The sequence below is a fragment of the Tursiops truncatus genome, chromosome 5 (assembly GCF_011762595.2).
Source record: "Tursiops truncatus isolate mTurTru1 chromosome 5, mTurTru1.mat.Y, whole genome shotgun sequence".
NCBI classification, from domain to species: Eukaryota; Metazoa; Chordata; class Mammalia; order Artiodactyla; family Delphinidae; genus Tursiops; species Tursiops truncatus.
Window position 1 is genome coordinate 93,768,064 of NC_047038.1, and position 16,789 is coordinate 93,784,852.

Consider the following 16,789-nt stretch of genomic DNA (forward strand, 5'->3'; position numbering starts at 1 on the left):
AGGAAACTGGAACAAGCCTCTTAGATAACCTCACCCACCAGAAGGCAGACAGCAGAAGCAAGAAGAACTGCAATCCTGCAGCCTGTGGAACAAAAACCACATTCACAGAAACATAGACAAGATGAAGAGGCAGAGGGCCATGTACCAGATGAAGGAACAAGATAAAACCCCAGAAAAACAACTAAATGAAGTGGAGATAGGCAACCCTCCAGAAAAAGATTCAGAATAATTATAGTGAAGATGATACAGGAGCTCAGAAAAAGAATGGACGCAAAGGTCGAGAAGTTGCAAGAAATGTTTCACAAAGATCTAGAAGAATTAAAGAACAAACAAACAGAGATGAACAATACAATAATTGAAATGAAAAATGCACTAGACGGAATCAATAGCAGAAGAACTGAGGCAGTACAACGGATAAGTGGCCTGGAAGACAGAATGGTGGAATTCACTGCTGCAGAACAGAATAAAGAAAAAAGAATGAAAAGAAATGAAGGCAGTCGAAGAGACCTCTGGGACAACATTAAACAAAACAACATTTGCATTATAGGGGTCCCAGAAGGAGAAGAGAGATAGAAAGGACCTGAGAAAATATTTGAAGAGATTATAGTCGAAAACTTCCCTAATATGGGAAAGGAAATAGCCACCCAAGACCAGGAAGTGCAGAGTCCCATACAGGATAAACCCAAGGAGAAACATGCCTAGACACATAGTAATCAAATTGGTAAAAATTAAAGACGAAGAGAATTATTGAAAGCAGCAAGGGAAAAACGACAAATAACATACAAGGGAACTCTCATAAGGTTAACAGCTGATTTCTCAGCAGAAACTCTACAAGCCAGAATGGAGTGGCATGATATACTTATCGTGTTGTAAGGGAAAATCCTATAACCAAGATTACTCTACCCAGCAAGGATCTCATTCAGATTGGATGGAGAAATCAAAAGCTTTGCAGACAAGCAAAAGCTAAGAGAATTCAGCACCACAAAACCAGCTCTGCAACAAATGCTAAAGGAACTTCTCTAAGTCGGAAACACAAGAGAAGAAAAGGACTTACAAAAACAAACCCAAAACAATTAATAAAATGGTAATAGGAACATACATATAGATAATTACCTTAAACGTGAATGGATTAAATGCTCCAAACAAAAGGCACACGCTTGCTGAATGGATACAAAAACAAGACCCATATATATGCTGTCTACAAGAGACCCACTTCAGACCTAGGGACACATACAGACTGAAAGTGAGGGGATGGAAAAATATATTCCATGCAAATGGAAATCAAAAGAAAGCTGGAGTAGCAATTCTCATATCAGATAAAATAGACTTTAAAATAAAGAATGTTACAAGAGACAAGGAAGGACACTACATAATGATCAAGGGATCAATCCAAGAAGAAGACATAACAATTATAAATATATATGCACCCAACATAGGAGCAACTCAGTACATAAGGCAACTGCTAACAGCTATAAAATAGGAAATTGACAGTAACACAATAATAGTGGGGGACTTTAACACCTCACTTACACCAATGAACAGATCATCCAAACAGAAAATTAATAAGGAAACACAAGCTTTAAATGACACAATAGATCAAACAGATTTAATTGATGTTTATAGGACATTCCATCCAAAAACAGCAGATTACACTTCTCAAGTGCACACAGAACATTCTCTAGGATAGATCACATCTTGGATCACAAATCAAGCCTCAGTAAATTTAAGAAAATTGAAATCATATCAAGCATCTTTTCTGACCACAATGCTATGAGATAAGAAATCAATTACAGGGAAAAGAACGTAAAAAAAAACAAACACATGGAGGCTAAACAATATGTTACTAAATAACCAAGAGATACCTGAAGAAATCAAAGAGGAAATCAAAAAATACCTAGAGACAAATGACAATGAAAACATGACAATCCAAAACCTATGAGATGCAGCAAAAGCAGTTCTAAGAGGGAAGTTTATAGTTATACAAGCCTACCTCAAGAAACAAGAAAAATCTCAAATAAACAATCTAGCCTTACACCTAAAGGAACTAGAGAAAGGAGAACAAACAAAACCCAAAGTTAGCAGAAGGAAAGAAATCATAAAGATCAGAGCAGAAATAAATGAAATAGAAACAAAGGAAATGATAGCAAAGATCAATAAAACTAAAGGCTGATTCTTTGAGAAGATAAACAAAATTGATAAACCACTAGCAAGACTCATCAAGAAAAAGAGGGAGAGGACTCAAAATAAATAAAATTAGAAATGAAAAAGGAGAAGTTACAACAGACACTGCAGAAATACAAAGCATCCTAAGAGACTTCTACGAGCAACTCTATGCCAGTAAACTGGACAACCTGGAAGAAATGGACAAATTCTTAGAAAGGTATAACCTCCCAAGACTGAATCAGGAGGAAATAGAAAATATGAACAGACCAATCACATGTAATGAAATTGAAACTGTGATTAAAAATCTTCAAAGAAACAAAAGTCCAGGACCAGATGGCTTCATAGGTGAATTCTATCAAACATTTAGAGAAGAGCTAACACCCATCCTTCTCAAACTCTTCCAAAAAATTGCAGACGAAGGAACACTCCCAAACTCATTCTATGAGGCCACCATCACCCTGATACCAAAACCAGACAAAGATACTACAAAAAAAGAAAATTACAGACCAATATCACTGATGAATATAGATGCAAAAATCCTCAACAAAATACTAGCAAGCAGAAGCCAACAACACATTAAAAGGATCATACACCATGATCAAGTAGGATTCATCCCAGGAATGCAAGAATTCTTCAATATATGCAAATCAATCAATGTGATACACCATATTAACAAATTGAAGAATAAAAACCATGTGATCATCTCAATAGATGCAGAAAAAGCTTTTGACAAAATTCAACACCATTTATGATAAAAACTCTCCAGAAAGTGGTCATAGAGGGAACCGACCTCAAAATAATAACGGCCATTTATGACAAACCCACAGCAAACATCATTCTCAATGGTGAAAAACTGAAAGCATTTCCTCTAAGATCAGGAAATAGACAAGGATGTCCACTCTCACCACTATTATTCAACATAGTTTTGGAAGTCCTAGCCACGGCAATCAGAGAAGAAAAAGAAATAAAAGGAATACAAATTAGAAATGAAGAAGTAAAACTGTCACCGTTTGCAGATGACATGTTACTACACATAGAGAATCCTAAAGATGCCACCAGAAAACTACTAGAGTTAATCAATGAATTTGGTAAGGTTGCAGGATACAAAATTGATGCCCAGAAATCTCTTGCATTCCTATACACCAATGATGAAAAATCTGACAGAGAAATTAAGGAAACACTCCCATTTATCACTGCAACAAAAAGAATAAAATACCTAGGAATAAACCTACCTAGGGAAAAAAAAAAACCTGTATGCAGAAAACTATAAGACACTGATGAAAGAAATTAAAGATGATACCAACAGATAGAGAGATATACCATGTTCTTGGATTGGAAGAATCAATATTGTGAAAATGACTCTACTACCCAAAGCAATCTACAAATTCAATGCAATCCCTATCAAATTACCAATGGCATTTTTTACAGAACTAGAACAAAAAATCTTAAAATTTCTATGGAGACACAAAAGACACAGAATAGCCAAAGCCGTCTTGAGGGAAAAAAACAGAGCTGGAAGAATCAGGCTCCCTGACTTCAGACTATACTACAAAGCTACAGTAATCAAGACAATATGGTACTGGCAGAAAAACAGAAATGTAGATCAATGGAACAAGGTAGAAAGCCCAGAGATAAACCCACGCACATATGGTCAACTATTCTATGAGAAAGGAGGCAAGGATATACAGTGGAGAAAAGACAGTCTCTTCAATAAGTAGTGCTGGGAAAACTGGACAGCTACATGTTAAAGAATGAAATTAGAACACTCCCTAACACCATACACAAAAATAAACTCAAAATGGATTAAAGACCTAAATATAAGGCCAGACACTATCAAACTCTTAGAGGAAAACATAGGCAGGACACTCTATGACATAAATCACAGAAAGATCCTCTTTGACCCACCTCCTAGAGAAATAGAAATAAAAACAAAAATAAACAAATGGGACCTAATGAAACTTAAAAGCTTTTGCACAGCAAAGGAAAACATAAGCAAGACAAAAAGACAACCCTCAGAATGGGAGAAAATATTTGCAAACGAATCAAAGGACAAAGGATTAATCTCCAAAATATATAAACAGCTCATGCAGCGTAATATTATAAAAACAAATAACCCAATCCAAAAATGGGCAGAAGACCTAAATAGACATTTCTCCAAAGAAGACATAGAGAAGGCCAAGAAGCACATGAAAAGCTGCTCAACATCACTAATTATTAGAGAAATGCAAATCAAAACTACAATGAGGTATCACCTCACACCAGTCAGAATGGGCATCCTCAGAAAATCTACAAGCAACGAATGCTGGAGAGGGTGTGGAGAAAAGGGAACCCTCTTGCACTGTTGGTGGGAATATAAATTGATACATCCACTGTGGAGAACAGAATGGAGGTTCCTTAAAAAACTAAAAATAGAACTACCATATGACCCAGCAATCCCACTACTGGGCATATACCCAGAGAGGACCATAATTCAAAAAGACACATGCACCTCAGTGTTCATTGCAGCACTATTTACAATAGCCAGGTCATGGAAGCAACCTAAATGCCTGACTGATGAATGGGTAAAGAAGATGTGGTACATATACACAATGAAATATTACTCAGCCATAAAAAGGAATGAAATTGGTCATTTGTAGAGACGTGGATGGATCCAGAGACTGTCATACAGAGTGAAGTAAGTTAGAAAGAGAAAAACAAATATTGTATATTAATGCATATATGTGGAACCTAGAAAAATGGTACAGATGAACTGGTTTGCAGGGTAGAAATTGAGACGTAGATGTAGTGTCTTTCCCCCCTTGGTGTCCACAGATGTATGGACACCAAGGGTGGAAAGCGGCGGGGGGATGGGTGTGGTAGTGGGATGAATTGGGAGATTGGGATTGACATGTACACACTGATGTGTATAAAATGGATGACTAATAAGAACCTGCTGTATTAAAAAAATAAATAAAATTAAATTAAAAAAAATTTAAATCTGCCACAGAACCAGTGTGATTTGGCAGACAGATCTTAAAAATAAGCAATGGAGCAAACAGTTTAATATAGTAATTAATTTCATAGCCAAACCCAACTTAATCACCATAGCCAATGATTTCCAATCCTAGTTTTAAAGCATGCCAGCATCATTAATAGATTCAAACAATCACACAATTCTCTTTAATATCTCAAAAAAAATCATTTTCTTTCATTCCCTTTAGAATAAAAATATAAAACATGTCAAACAGCAGGAATCTGGGTAAAGGGTAAATGGTATGATTCATGCATAAATAAACTTCTTCAGAATGTAGAATATGTGCCATAAGAATATGTAAATACTTGTTTATATAAGATTTTTGTATCCCCATTTGGTATTGCCATCTATATAATTCTACAGCAACATTCTATTCTCTTAGGTAAAGAGTCAGGAAGTTTGTTGCATCTCTGTAACCACCTCTCTTATGGTCTCACAAGATGTACCAGTTAACTCATGGGAAAAAAAAAATTTTTTTATCATGAAGAGAAAGGATAGTTTATGAATGAGAATTCTTTTCTATAGAAATTACTTTCTAACATAGGCTGATGTGGTACGGTATTTCTCAAAGAGGTATATAGGATTTGAACACCTCATGATATTAACATGTATTAATTGAATTAAAAAGTGCCTTTGCAAATAAGGTCAGGAAAATTTAGGAAGGAAATTGTTAAACACGTTTCCTTTTCAGAATTTTCTGGGAAACTTTAATGTACTAAGCTCTATGAACCTCTAAGGGATCCCATGGTGTGCTGAATCAAACATAGATGACTGTGGCATCCTTTTTTGGAAAAGCATTTTGGGGAATGAGTGTGGACTGAAACACACTTTGGGAAATACTGGCAGAGTGGAAAGATCTGGAACTTGGAGCCCAAAGGCCTCGGTTATAATCTTGATCTTCTATTTACTGGCTGAGCAAGTCATTTACCCACTATTAGTGTCAATCTCATCTTATGTAAAAGGATCATTATGCATGCACTTACTGGTACTCCACAGAGTTCTTATGGGAAATAAATGAGAAATTTTAAGTAAAACTTACTAATTCAATGCCTGCCAAAGAGCAGGCCCTCCTGATCAAATGCTGGAGGATGATTGTCTTTGTATGACAACATCTTTAGGTTTTTTAAGGTACTGGTGAGAATTCTGGTGCTGATTTCTTATCAAGTTCAAACATTTACCCTACTTGGATGAGCCTAGATCCAGTTCTCCAAAAATGAACCCCTGCAGCCTCACAACATCTCATGGCAATGACCACAGAACATGATATATTGTCTGCTGAACTGAAGGTCAACTTGGTTTTGTTGTCAAACCCATCTGACAGATAGACAACTAAACTCAGAGATTCTAAGTTAATTTCTCAAGAAAATATAAAATGGAGATGAAACCTATCTTACAGCAGAGGGCTAGTATCAGAAATTCAGAACATGGTTCATCTCTTTGACCCTTTGTTTCCTCACTTACAAATAAAAACAATAATTGCCCCATAGGATTATTTTGAGAAATTTGATATTATGTATGGTAAGTACATTGTGTGGTATAGGATATAATATACAGTTAATAAACTGGCATCAAAAAGATTTTTCATAGAATTATATAATATTGAAATTAAAAGATCTCTTATAGACCACCTAATCCAATTCCTTCCTTTCTAGAATTTAAAAAAAAAAAAAGCTCAGAGGGATGAAGGAATTTAGCCAAGGTCATACTGTTCTTAATGGCAATGCCAGGCAGGAAGTAATAGCTTTCTCCAAATATTCAAAGAAGGAGAATAGATTGGTCCTGTATGACCCCAGGGGATAAAATCGTGTGAAAGCCAGTGCAACATGAAGAAGACATGTCTAAAAATCTCTGTTCCCCTGTTGAAATGGGTTGCCTCGGGCTGTGCTTCCCCCCTATTATGTACTGAAGCTAGCTCTAGGAAGATGAATCAGGCCAGATGTACAGTGATCACTCTCTGGGGTGTATGCATTGGAGATTAATCATATGCATTGTGGCTTGGCCACAATCGTGACTTGGCACATGGTTGACACATTACCTAAGATGGGCCCAGTCCTATGACAGAGCCAGCTCTGGAACTTCTACTTTACAAGAATATAGGAGCCACAATCTCATTGGAAGAAAGGACTCAAAGCTGTAATTTCTCAGCACTTTGCATAAGACTGAGACTATACCAAGTATCCATATCAAAGAGTAGGGTTTCAAGGAGATTAGAGGGAGACTAAATTCCTTTAACCCAGTTGGCATTGCCACTGGGTATATATAGAAGTCTGGTTCGACTCTGCTGGATGATTAACCACAATTTTAGAATCTGTAATTTTCTGTTATCTGTACCAACAGCCTTTTTATGTGGATAATTGAAAATTGGCTGCAATTATGAAATCTGACCACTCAAGACAAACTCGTTGAGCATCACTCTTGAGAAATAATGTGGATTGAGATATTCCACCCACTAGACAACCCAAGTAATGTTTGCTCATGATGAAAGAATGTGCTGTCAATCACAGTACCCCAAACCAAAAACAACAACAAAGAAAGTCCTCTCTTAGAAGCAATCTGAGTGAAACAGGACTGATAGCAGCAACAAAGGAGAAGTGAGAGGTGATTTGAGGAAGTAAGATAAAGTTCAAGTAAAGGCTGGGATATTTCAGTGGAACCTATTAAAAGGGGAACTCCAAGATATGCCTTGCATTTGCTCAGATCTGGACCTGAGTTTGCATATTTTATGATTTCAGAGTGTGTTCTGAATAAAACAGCAAATATACTTAGTATGAGTGATTAATGAGGCCAGCAGTAAAGTGGGCACATCCTGTTACAGTGCACATAATAATACAAAGCTAACATTAACCAAGCGCTTACCGTGGGCAGGCACTGTGCTAAAACGTTTCACATGAGTTAACTTGTTCAGTCCTCCTAACAGTCTTGTGATGTCAGTACTATTCTTAACCCATTTTCAGGAAACTGAAATTTAGAGAGATTAACTACTTTCCACAGCTGACAAGTGTCTAACCTCAGGTTTGAATCAATGTCTTCTGACCCCAGACCCATACTCTTCACTATTGTACTATAGTGCACTGTAGGCTATACTGTCATTTACCCCTATGACATCTGAAATGAAATCCAGTCTTGTTGCATTAGAGCTGCTGCTTTTGTTCCTGAAGAAGCCCATCATTTACCACCTCGAGTGGCCAGCCTTTGGGGAATGATGTGCCTCATTCATGTCAATCCTTGGAAAAAACCTACCCCAAATAAGTTCTTTTCGCATCAAGGTCATCAGAGATCAAAGATCTACTAAGGATGATAAGCTTGATCAGGAGAAGTGGCATAAATTGAAATATAATCAGGAAAACTTTCTGACCATTATTTCACTTACATTGATAGTTAAGGAGTGGCCCACAGGTGTTGCTGAGGAATCCACTCAAAGGCCCAGCCTATCTGTGGCAGCTCTAACTTTCCTCAACATAAAGAAGGTTGGGTACAAGACCAGCCATATACATGTATAAAGCAGGTGAACTTTCAGGATGCTGAAAAGGGCGCCTGCACCTACATTGTTTTCCTCCAGAATTGCCAACTGGTCTGAAATTCTCACCACTACTATCACTGATTTGGATAAAGCCCCCTGTCTTAGAACATAAATATGTTCTTGAAAAGGTGAATACATTTATACATCAGCATTCACTATAGACCAACCAGTGAGCTGTAGTGATAGGAAAGAGAACTGGGCTTCAAGGGAATGAGACCACGGTAGGTAAATTTTGATGAATAAGACAATTGGAAAGTCACCACGGTGGTTTCCAAACACAGGTCTGCAGATAGAAGTTGGTCCACGGTGAAGTTTTCATTAATTTATGGTGAAACATGAGCAACAAGGACAATGTAGTAACTTTTTAAATTAAAATTGTAAATTCTGAGATGATGTTCTTTTTGGATGGTACTATGTCGTTTCTTTTATAAAGTGATAGTGATAGTAGACGAAGGTTGTGTTGTTTTCCTTAATGTCTTTACTTAGCAAAATAAAAAGCTAGCAACTTTTCGTTCATCTTTAATGTGTACATGCACATGTGCTAAGTACTTCACATTCGATATTTTATTTATCTTCACAATGACCATATGAAGAATATCCTGTGATAATCCCTATTTTATGGATGAGGAATCTCAGGCCTGGAGGATAAATAACTTACCCAATGTAATATAGCTACTGAGTGGCAGAACTGTGATGTATCCTCCTTACTCTTCCAATTTAGGGTAGGGATATTGAGGCCTTTATGGGAGGTATGGGTGCTAAAAACAGAGAGAGAAATGTTAGAGGAACTGAAGTACAGAAGATAAATTTCACCTACTTAATTTTACCATAGGCTCCCTAGAACTTTGCTTCCAAAAATATTTCCCCTTATAGTCAACATTTATAAACTAACATCATAAAATCCTACAGGGCTAAGCAAAAAGAGCCTTAAGGTTTAACTTCTTATTTTTAATAAATGAGGAAACTTAGAGGTAGTGTCTGACTTAAAACTCTAAATACTTGCATTGCACTAGCACTCAGAAGTGTTTATTTAAAGCAAAAGATATAACATAGCTGTTATTGCTACATGTAGAAAGAGAAAATAAACAAAAGAAAATGCAGCCTGATCAAATCAGCAAGGTATCTGAATGTGATAAACTCTAGCTCAGCCAACTCAATCATCCATCCCAAATGAAGCGCAGTAAATAGGAAAAAAAGACTCCAAAATACAGCTAATTTCAACTCAGTGCTTTGTACATAGTAAGCACTCAGCAGACAGTCAAGTACTAAAAAGACTGAATGAGTCCCTGATTTTATATTACTCTTCATAACATGGGCAACATGCATCTTTTCTTGTTCTAGAAATGAACATTGAAGACCTGTGAAGACGCTTAACCATGAAATAACTCTTACAAGGCTACGTTTTAATCAACTAAGTCTTGCCACTGACTAGATGTGAAATGAAAATGTGCAAATATGTTAATATAGACATACATAATGCATGCAGTGATTAACTCTTAAGAATGAGTATCATTCATTTGGCATTTTTCCAAACTCTCAACATTTGAAAACATTTTACATTACTGTGCCTTTTTGCCACCAGGGAGCCCAGCTAAGTCCAGAATCCTGCTAACTTCAGGGAGGGAGGTGGAATTCTTAACAACCACAATAACCTTGGCAGGCAGCTCTCTTATGCATGCTCTGGAGCACACTACCAAGAATTAGAATAAAGAATAAAGGATATGCTCAGCATTTCCAAGTACTTATGTACCCCTAATTGGCATCTCCTGTTGACTATGGGACAAATGAGTGAGGAGTCATTTAAATTACTTTTTTGGAGGGTGAGGGTAACTGAAACAGAATAGTGTTTTGTGGACTCAGCCCTAAGCTTCAGGAATCCCATTATAACTCATATCTCTAAGCCAAATTGCTAAAGAAGTCCATGTAATGCTTTTGAAAGGCAGGCATTGAGGTGGGGACCCCTCGTCTACCCTGTAGATCAAGATACAACCTATTACAGTGGGAACTCAGGTACCACACTAAGGCACTTCCCACCATGGCTTGGGTTTGTATGAGAAACATGATCAAATGGAATTTGATTCCTGAAAATGTATAGAGACAGGTAATTTTCAAGATGCCTCTTCACTAGGGATGAAACTAGGACTTGGAATTGTGGGTGATGACCAGCATAGTTCACAGGCTCCTCTGAATATGGGGCCAAGGGATTCCTCACTTAAACCCCTGTCCCACATTTCACTCATCCCCTCAAATGGTTGAGGCATTTGGCATCATATTTATTTTTATTGGATTTTTTTTCCTCTTGAAAACTTCTAAGCCAAGATCTAATTACATAATCTCATGATACGTCTATCATATAGGGATATCAAGGCTAACACTGTTGGACTGTATGCTAATCAATAAAAACTAGATCTATTTTAAATAAATAAAAAAATAAAGACCTTGTCTTAATTCTCTCTTTGGCCTCCAGTGCACAGTACATGCTTATTCCATAGTGGACATTTCATAAACGTTTACTGCATTGAAAAGAATTCCTATGGTGAGGAATTTTTACCTTGGTCTTTGTTTGGCTGGATGTAATCATTTCTTGGTATTTTGTCATTTGAAATGTTTTGAACCAGTGAGTAGTAATACTGAGTAGCAACATAATAACAACTGATTTATTTAACTTTTAAGCCAGGAAAATTTGCCCACTCAGGGAGCAAAATTCAGTCATACAATCTACCGAGTATTTGCTTACTTTAATGTCAAATTTCAGCTTCTCTTGAAGTATTCATCAAGGGTGATCATCTGAAACTATTCTGAAACTATCGATTCTATAACTTTTGCCCTTTGATAACAATTGACAATTTGTCAATTAAATTTGTCAATTTAATAACAATTTGATACCAATTGATAACCTTGATAACTCAACTTCCCTGTTATCAATGCCTATTCCCTAGAAATAGGTAGAAGGTTTGTGAGCTACCAGTTAGATATTACTATATACATGCAATTACTATTACTCTCAATGGCAATGATTCAACATGCAAAAGTGTTGAAATAAGTTGTATATTGCAAGCAATAAATGACTCACTTTTAAAAGTGATATACTTTAAACATATTCAAATCTAAGACTATCCCAATAACATATATTCTCACTCATTCTCACTGCCATTTGAGTTGCTTTTCGTTAGTGAGAGAGAACAAGGTGGAATTATAGCCAGGTACCAGGAACTACACATAGCACACAAGGTCTCACTGGTCACTGGTTCACTTATGGGAGTGTGTGACACACGTGAATGCCATCAGCCACATGCATCACAGTGGAGAAAAAATTTGCAAATTCTTGTTCTATAGCCATAGTCTTTTTACGAACCCGTGTCCCCTGCATTGGCAGGTGGACTCTCAACCACTGCACCACCAGGGGAGCCTGCTATAGCCATAGTCTTTTACTGAGAATTAAAATTACCTTTGGAAAATTTACATTTACACATGTTACAGTGTGATTGTTCACCGTTATAAATAAGACAAGAGCTTCCCTGATGAAACTATTTAATAATGCACCTAACTACCTACATTCCTTAGTCTCCTTTTCTGCCTTTATTTTCCTCCATAGGATTTATCTCCATCTGATATACTATATATTTCAATTATCTGTTTCTACCTTCTTTCTAGAATATAAACACTCCTTGAGGACAGGGAGTTTTGTCTTGTTTTCTACTGCTTCTTCCACCTCTAGAATAGTCCATGAAATATAATTGACACTCAGTAAATATTTGTTGCTTTCATTAAAAGAAAATTTGGGAGTTTCCCTGGTGGCACAGTGGTTAAGAATCCACCTGCCAAAACAGGGGACACGGGTTCAATCCCTGGTCCTGGAAGATCCCACATGCCACGGAGCAATTAAGCCCCTGAGCCACAATTACTGAAGCCCGTGCACCTAGAGCCTGTGCTCCACAACAAGAGAAGCCACTGCAATGAGAAGTCCGTGCACCGCAACGAAGACCCAACGCAGCCAAAAATAAATAAATAAATTTAAATGTTTTTTTAAAAAAAAACAAAAAAGGAAATTCAGATGATGAATAAAGTAAAAACAGCCCTAACAGTCTAAAACACAATAGTTAGTCCAAAAGTAAAAGTAGAGCAGTGATGGAAGAGAAACCATCGAATATAGCGGTTCTTTTCTCTGCCTGACAAATTAGAGAAAGATACAACATTTTTCAAAGGCTTGAATAATATATAAATTCCAAGAGCTTGTGAAGAAAGGAATACTTCTCAAATCAACATCTTTTAAAGGAAAACTAACATTAATTGTCAGATTAGACAGTAATATTAGTAAACAATAGAATAGTAATTCTACTAAATGAAAGTAATAAAACATTCATCTGAACTATAGTGCTAAGAAGGATGAAACTAAGATGAATTCATTTTTATTTATCAGTTAGAAGGTAAAGGATTATAAAGTCTCATTTTATTTCACTAAAGAAAACCGTAAACTTGAATAATTCTAATGCTAAACATGAATTGGCTAATATGATATATTTGTTTATTTTTAATTAAACTATTTTGTGTAAGTGTGAATTCACATGCAATGGTAAGAAATAATACTGAGAGATCCCATATGGTAACATCTTACAAAACTATAGTACAATATCACTTACTGACATTGATACAGTCAATACATAAAACATTTTCATCACCACAAGGAATCCTCAGTAGCCGTATCTACTTCCATTCTGCCCCCAACCCTCCCCAACTCCTGGGAATCACTAGTACATTCTACATTTCTATAATTTTGTCATTTCAATACTGTTACACACACACACACATTTCTTTTTCCGGCCATGCTGTGTGGCTTGTAGGATCTCAGTTCCCCAACCAGGGCTTGAACCCAGACCGCGGCAGTGAAAGCCCGGAATCCTAACCACTAGGTTACCAAGTAACTCCCAATAATGTTACATAAATGGAATAATTTGTTCTAAGTTCACAGTATGTAATTTTGGGTATCGGCTTTTATTTTCACTCAGCATAATTCTCTGAAGGTTCATATAGGTTGTTGAGTGTATCAGTAGTACCTTCCTTTTTATTTATTTTTTTTAACATCTTTATTGGAGTATAATTGCTTCACAATGGTCTTCCTTTTTATTAAATAATATTCCATGCCATAGATGTACCATAATTTGTTTAACCTTTCACATGTTAAAGGACATCTTTAACATCTAGTTGTTTCCAGTTTTGGATATTATGTATAAAGCTGCTACAGATATTCATGTACAGGTTTTCATATGAACTTAAGTCTTCAATTCTCTGGGATAATTGCTCAGGAGTGCAAATGCTGGGTTGTATAGTAGCTGCATGTTTAGTTTTTAAAGAAATTGCCATACTGTTTTTCAGAGTGGCTATACCATTTCACATTCCCACCAGTAATGTATGAGTAATTTATTTTCCATGCATTCTTGCCACCATTTGGTGTTGTCACTATTTTTTAATTGTAGTCATTCTGATAGGTATGTATTGATATCTCATTGTGGTTTAAAATGTGCACTTCCCTGATGGCTCATAAAATTGTATATCTTTTCATGTGTATGCATTTTTACCATGAAATGTCTGTTTCTATCTTTTGCCCATTTTCCAATTAGACTGTTTTGTTTTTCACTATTGAATTTGTAAAGTTCTTTATGTATTCTAGATACTAGTTCTTTATCACATATGTGGTTTACAAATATTTTCTTCCAGTCTGGAGCTTATATTTTCATACTCTTAACAGGGCTTTCCACAAGCAAAAGTTTTTAATTTTGACAAAATCTGACTCATCAATTTTTCTTTGCTTGATCACGCTTTTGGTGTCAAATCTAAGATCTCTGTGTAGCCCTACATTCCAATTATTTTCTCCTACTTTTTTTCTAAAAGTTTTAGAGTTTTAAGTTTTACATTTGACTACAAGACCATTTTGAGTTAATTGTTGTATATTATGTGAGATTTACCTCCCTGTATGTTCCTTTACTATCCCTTGTTTACAATATAAATGTCTTCAATATTTCCTATGTAAAACCACAACAGACAGTGTTATAACTTTTGGCTTCCACCAACAATCTTAATTTAGAACCAAGAGGAGGAAAAAAAGCCTATTGTATTTACCTATATTTTTGTTTATCATGTTCTTCTGATGTTCTAAGTTTTCTTTTTTATCATTCCCTTTCTGTTTAGAGAACTTCCTTTAATTATTCTGATAGAGTTCGTTTGTTGATGACAAATTCTCTTAGTTTTCCTTCATCTGAGAATTTCTTGATTTCTCCTTAACTCCTGAAGGGCAATTTTTTGCTGGATATAGGATTCTGGACTGACAGTTCTTTTCTTTCAGCACTTGAAAGGTCTTATGCTACTTTCTTCTGGGCTCTTATTGTTTCTGATGAGAAATTTGCTGTCATTTGAATTATTTTTCCCTGTAGGTAAAATGTCATTTTCTCTGGCTGCCTTCAAAATTTTTTTGTTATTAGAAGTTTAATTTTACTGTGCTGTGGTGTGGGTTTCTTTGGGTTTATTTAGTTTGGGGTTTGCCAAGCTTCCGGAATCTATAGATTTCCAAATTTGGGAAGTTTTCATTAATTATTTCTTCAAGTCCTTTTTCAGTCTCACTTTCTCCTCTCCTAACGACACAAATGTTATCTTTTGTTTTGGTCCCACCAGTCCCTGAGACTCTGATCTTTTTTTTTTTAATTTAATTTTCCTGTGCTGTTCAGATTAGTAATTTCACTGTTCTATCTTCCAGATCACTAATTCTCTCCTCTGTACCTTACATTCTCCTGTTGAGCCCACCTACTGAGCTTTTTATTTTGGTTATCGTATTTTCCCACAATTTTCTAAAATTACCAATTGGTTCTTCTTTATATCTTCTATATAATTTCTGAGGCTTTGTACATTTTTTTGTTTGTTTCAAGTGTGTTTCTTTAAATTGCTCATTGATTGCTTTTTATCATGGTTGCTTCAAAATCTCTGACAGATAATTTTAACATCTGTGTCATCTTAGTGTTGGCATCTTTTGTCTTTTTTTTTCATATGAGTTTGAGATGCACTTATTCAACTGAGGTTCATTCATTGTGGAACCTCTGAAAGAACAATATCAGTTTCAGTGCTTCCCACTTCTTGGTGTGACAAATAATTTTTAAAAATGAAACCTGAATATTTTTGTATTCTGGAGCTTATTTAAATCTTCTGTGCTCAATAATAGCCACATGTGTCATAGTGGCTATTATATTGGATACAGAACATCTTGAACATCTCAGAACGTCTACTGGACAAGGGTGAACTAGACACTGAACAAAATGGCTCATGATACTACTAAATGTTGATGTAAAATACAGGGGAAGGAAGAAAAATATGAGGAAGATGGGTGAATAAATGACCCTATGAATTACAGGGATAGAAAAGATGTGGATTTATTCACAAGGCAAATCTGCAAAATGGACACCAAACTACTACCATACCATGGACTGAATTTTTAGTGATTCTAGCTGCATGGGTCTGTTCCTAAAAAAAAAAAAAAGGAATTCCCTTTTTCTATGAGTTGATGTAATTTGGAACAATAAAAGCTAATTGACGTGACAGCTGAGATTAGTGTGTATTTACCCTGACATTGCATGTTATGTTACATTGAGATATATCTGACTTTAGCAAATGTTGGACATATTCATTCAACATCATTTTATTTGATAGAGGAGATACAGCTACATTATAGAATTCAGTTTTTTTAAACAATAAATGAAATGATATAGAGATGGCTTTGGCAAGAGAGTACAATTTCAGGGCAGCAAAGCCCAAATAAAGATAAAATATATACAAATAAATGTAAAATGGCTAAAAATCATAAAGATTTCAGAACTAGAGCTTCTTGTTATTTAATTTATTCAACAACTATTTATAAAATGTATGTTATTACAGTTCAAGCATCAGTTTCTCAGCTGAGAAACTGAGCTACAGAGAAGTTGGCTTCATTACTTAATGGGAAAGTAAGGAAAAGAAACCTAGGCCATTTCATACTACATCTAGTTTCTTTCCTATTTATATCATATGGCCATCAAATGTCTTTCATAGTCATACCAGCCACACTGGAGAGT

The 16,789-nt window shown here is 35.8% G+C and overlaps 1 long non-coding RNA gene across 3 annotated transcripts in view; it reads right to left on the reverse strand.

The window, feature by feature from the left end:
* LOC109549567 (uncharacterized) overlaps positions 1-16,789 on the reverse strand; it is a 73,420-nt gene that overhangs the window by 45,542 nt on the left and 11,089 nt on the right. For 2 of the 3 annotated variants that reach the window (XR_004526709.2, XR_004526710.2), the window contains exon 2: positions 9,355-9,454. The exons of the other annotated variant lie outside the window; for it this stretch is intronic. This is a non-coding gene — a long non-coding RNA (uncharacterized lncRNA). The remainder of the gene's footprint in view (positions 1-9,354; positions 9,455-16,789) is intronic. 3 annotated transcript variants of the gene reach the window in all.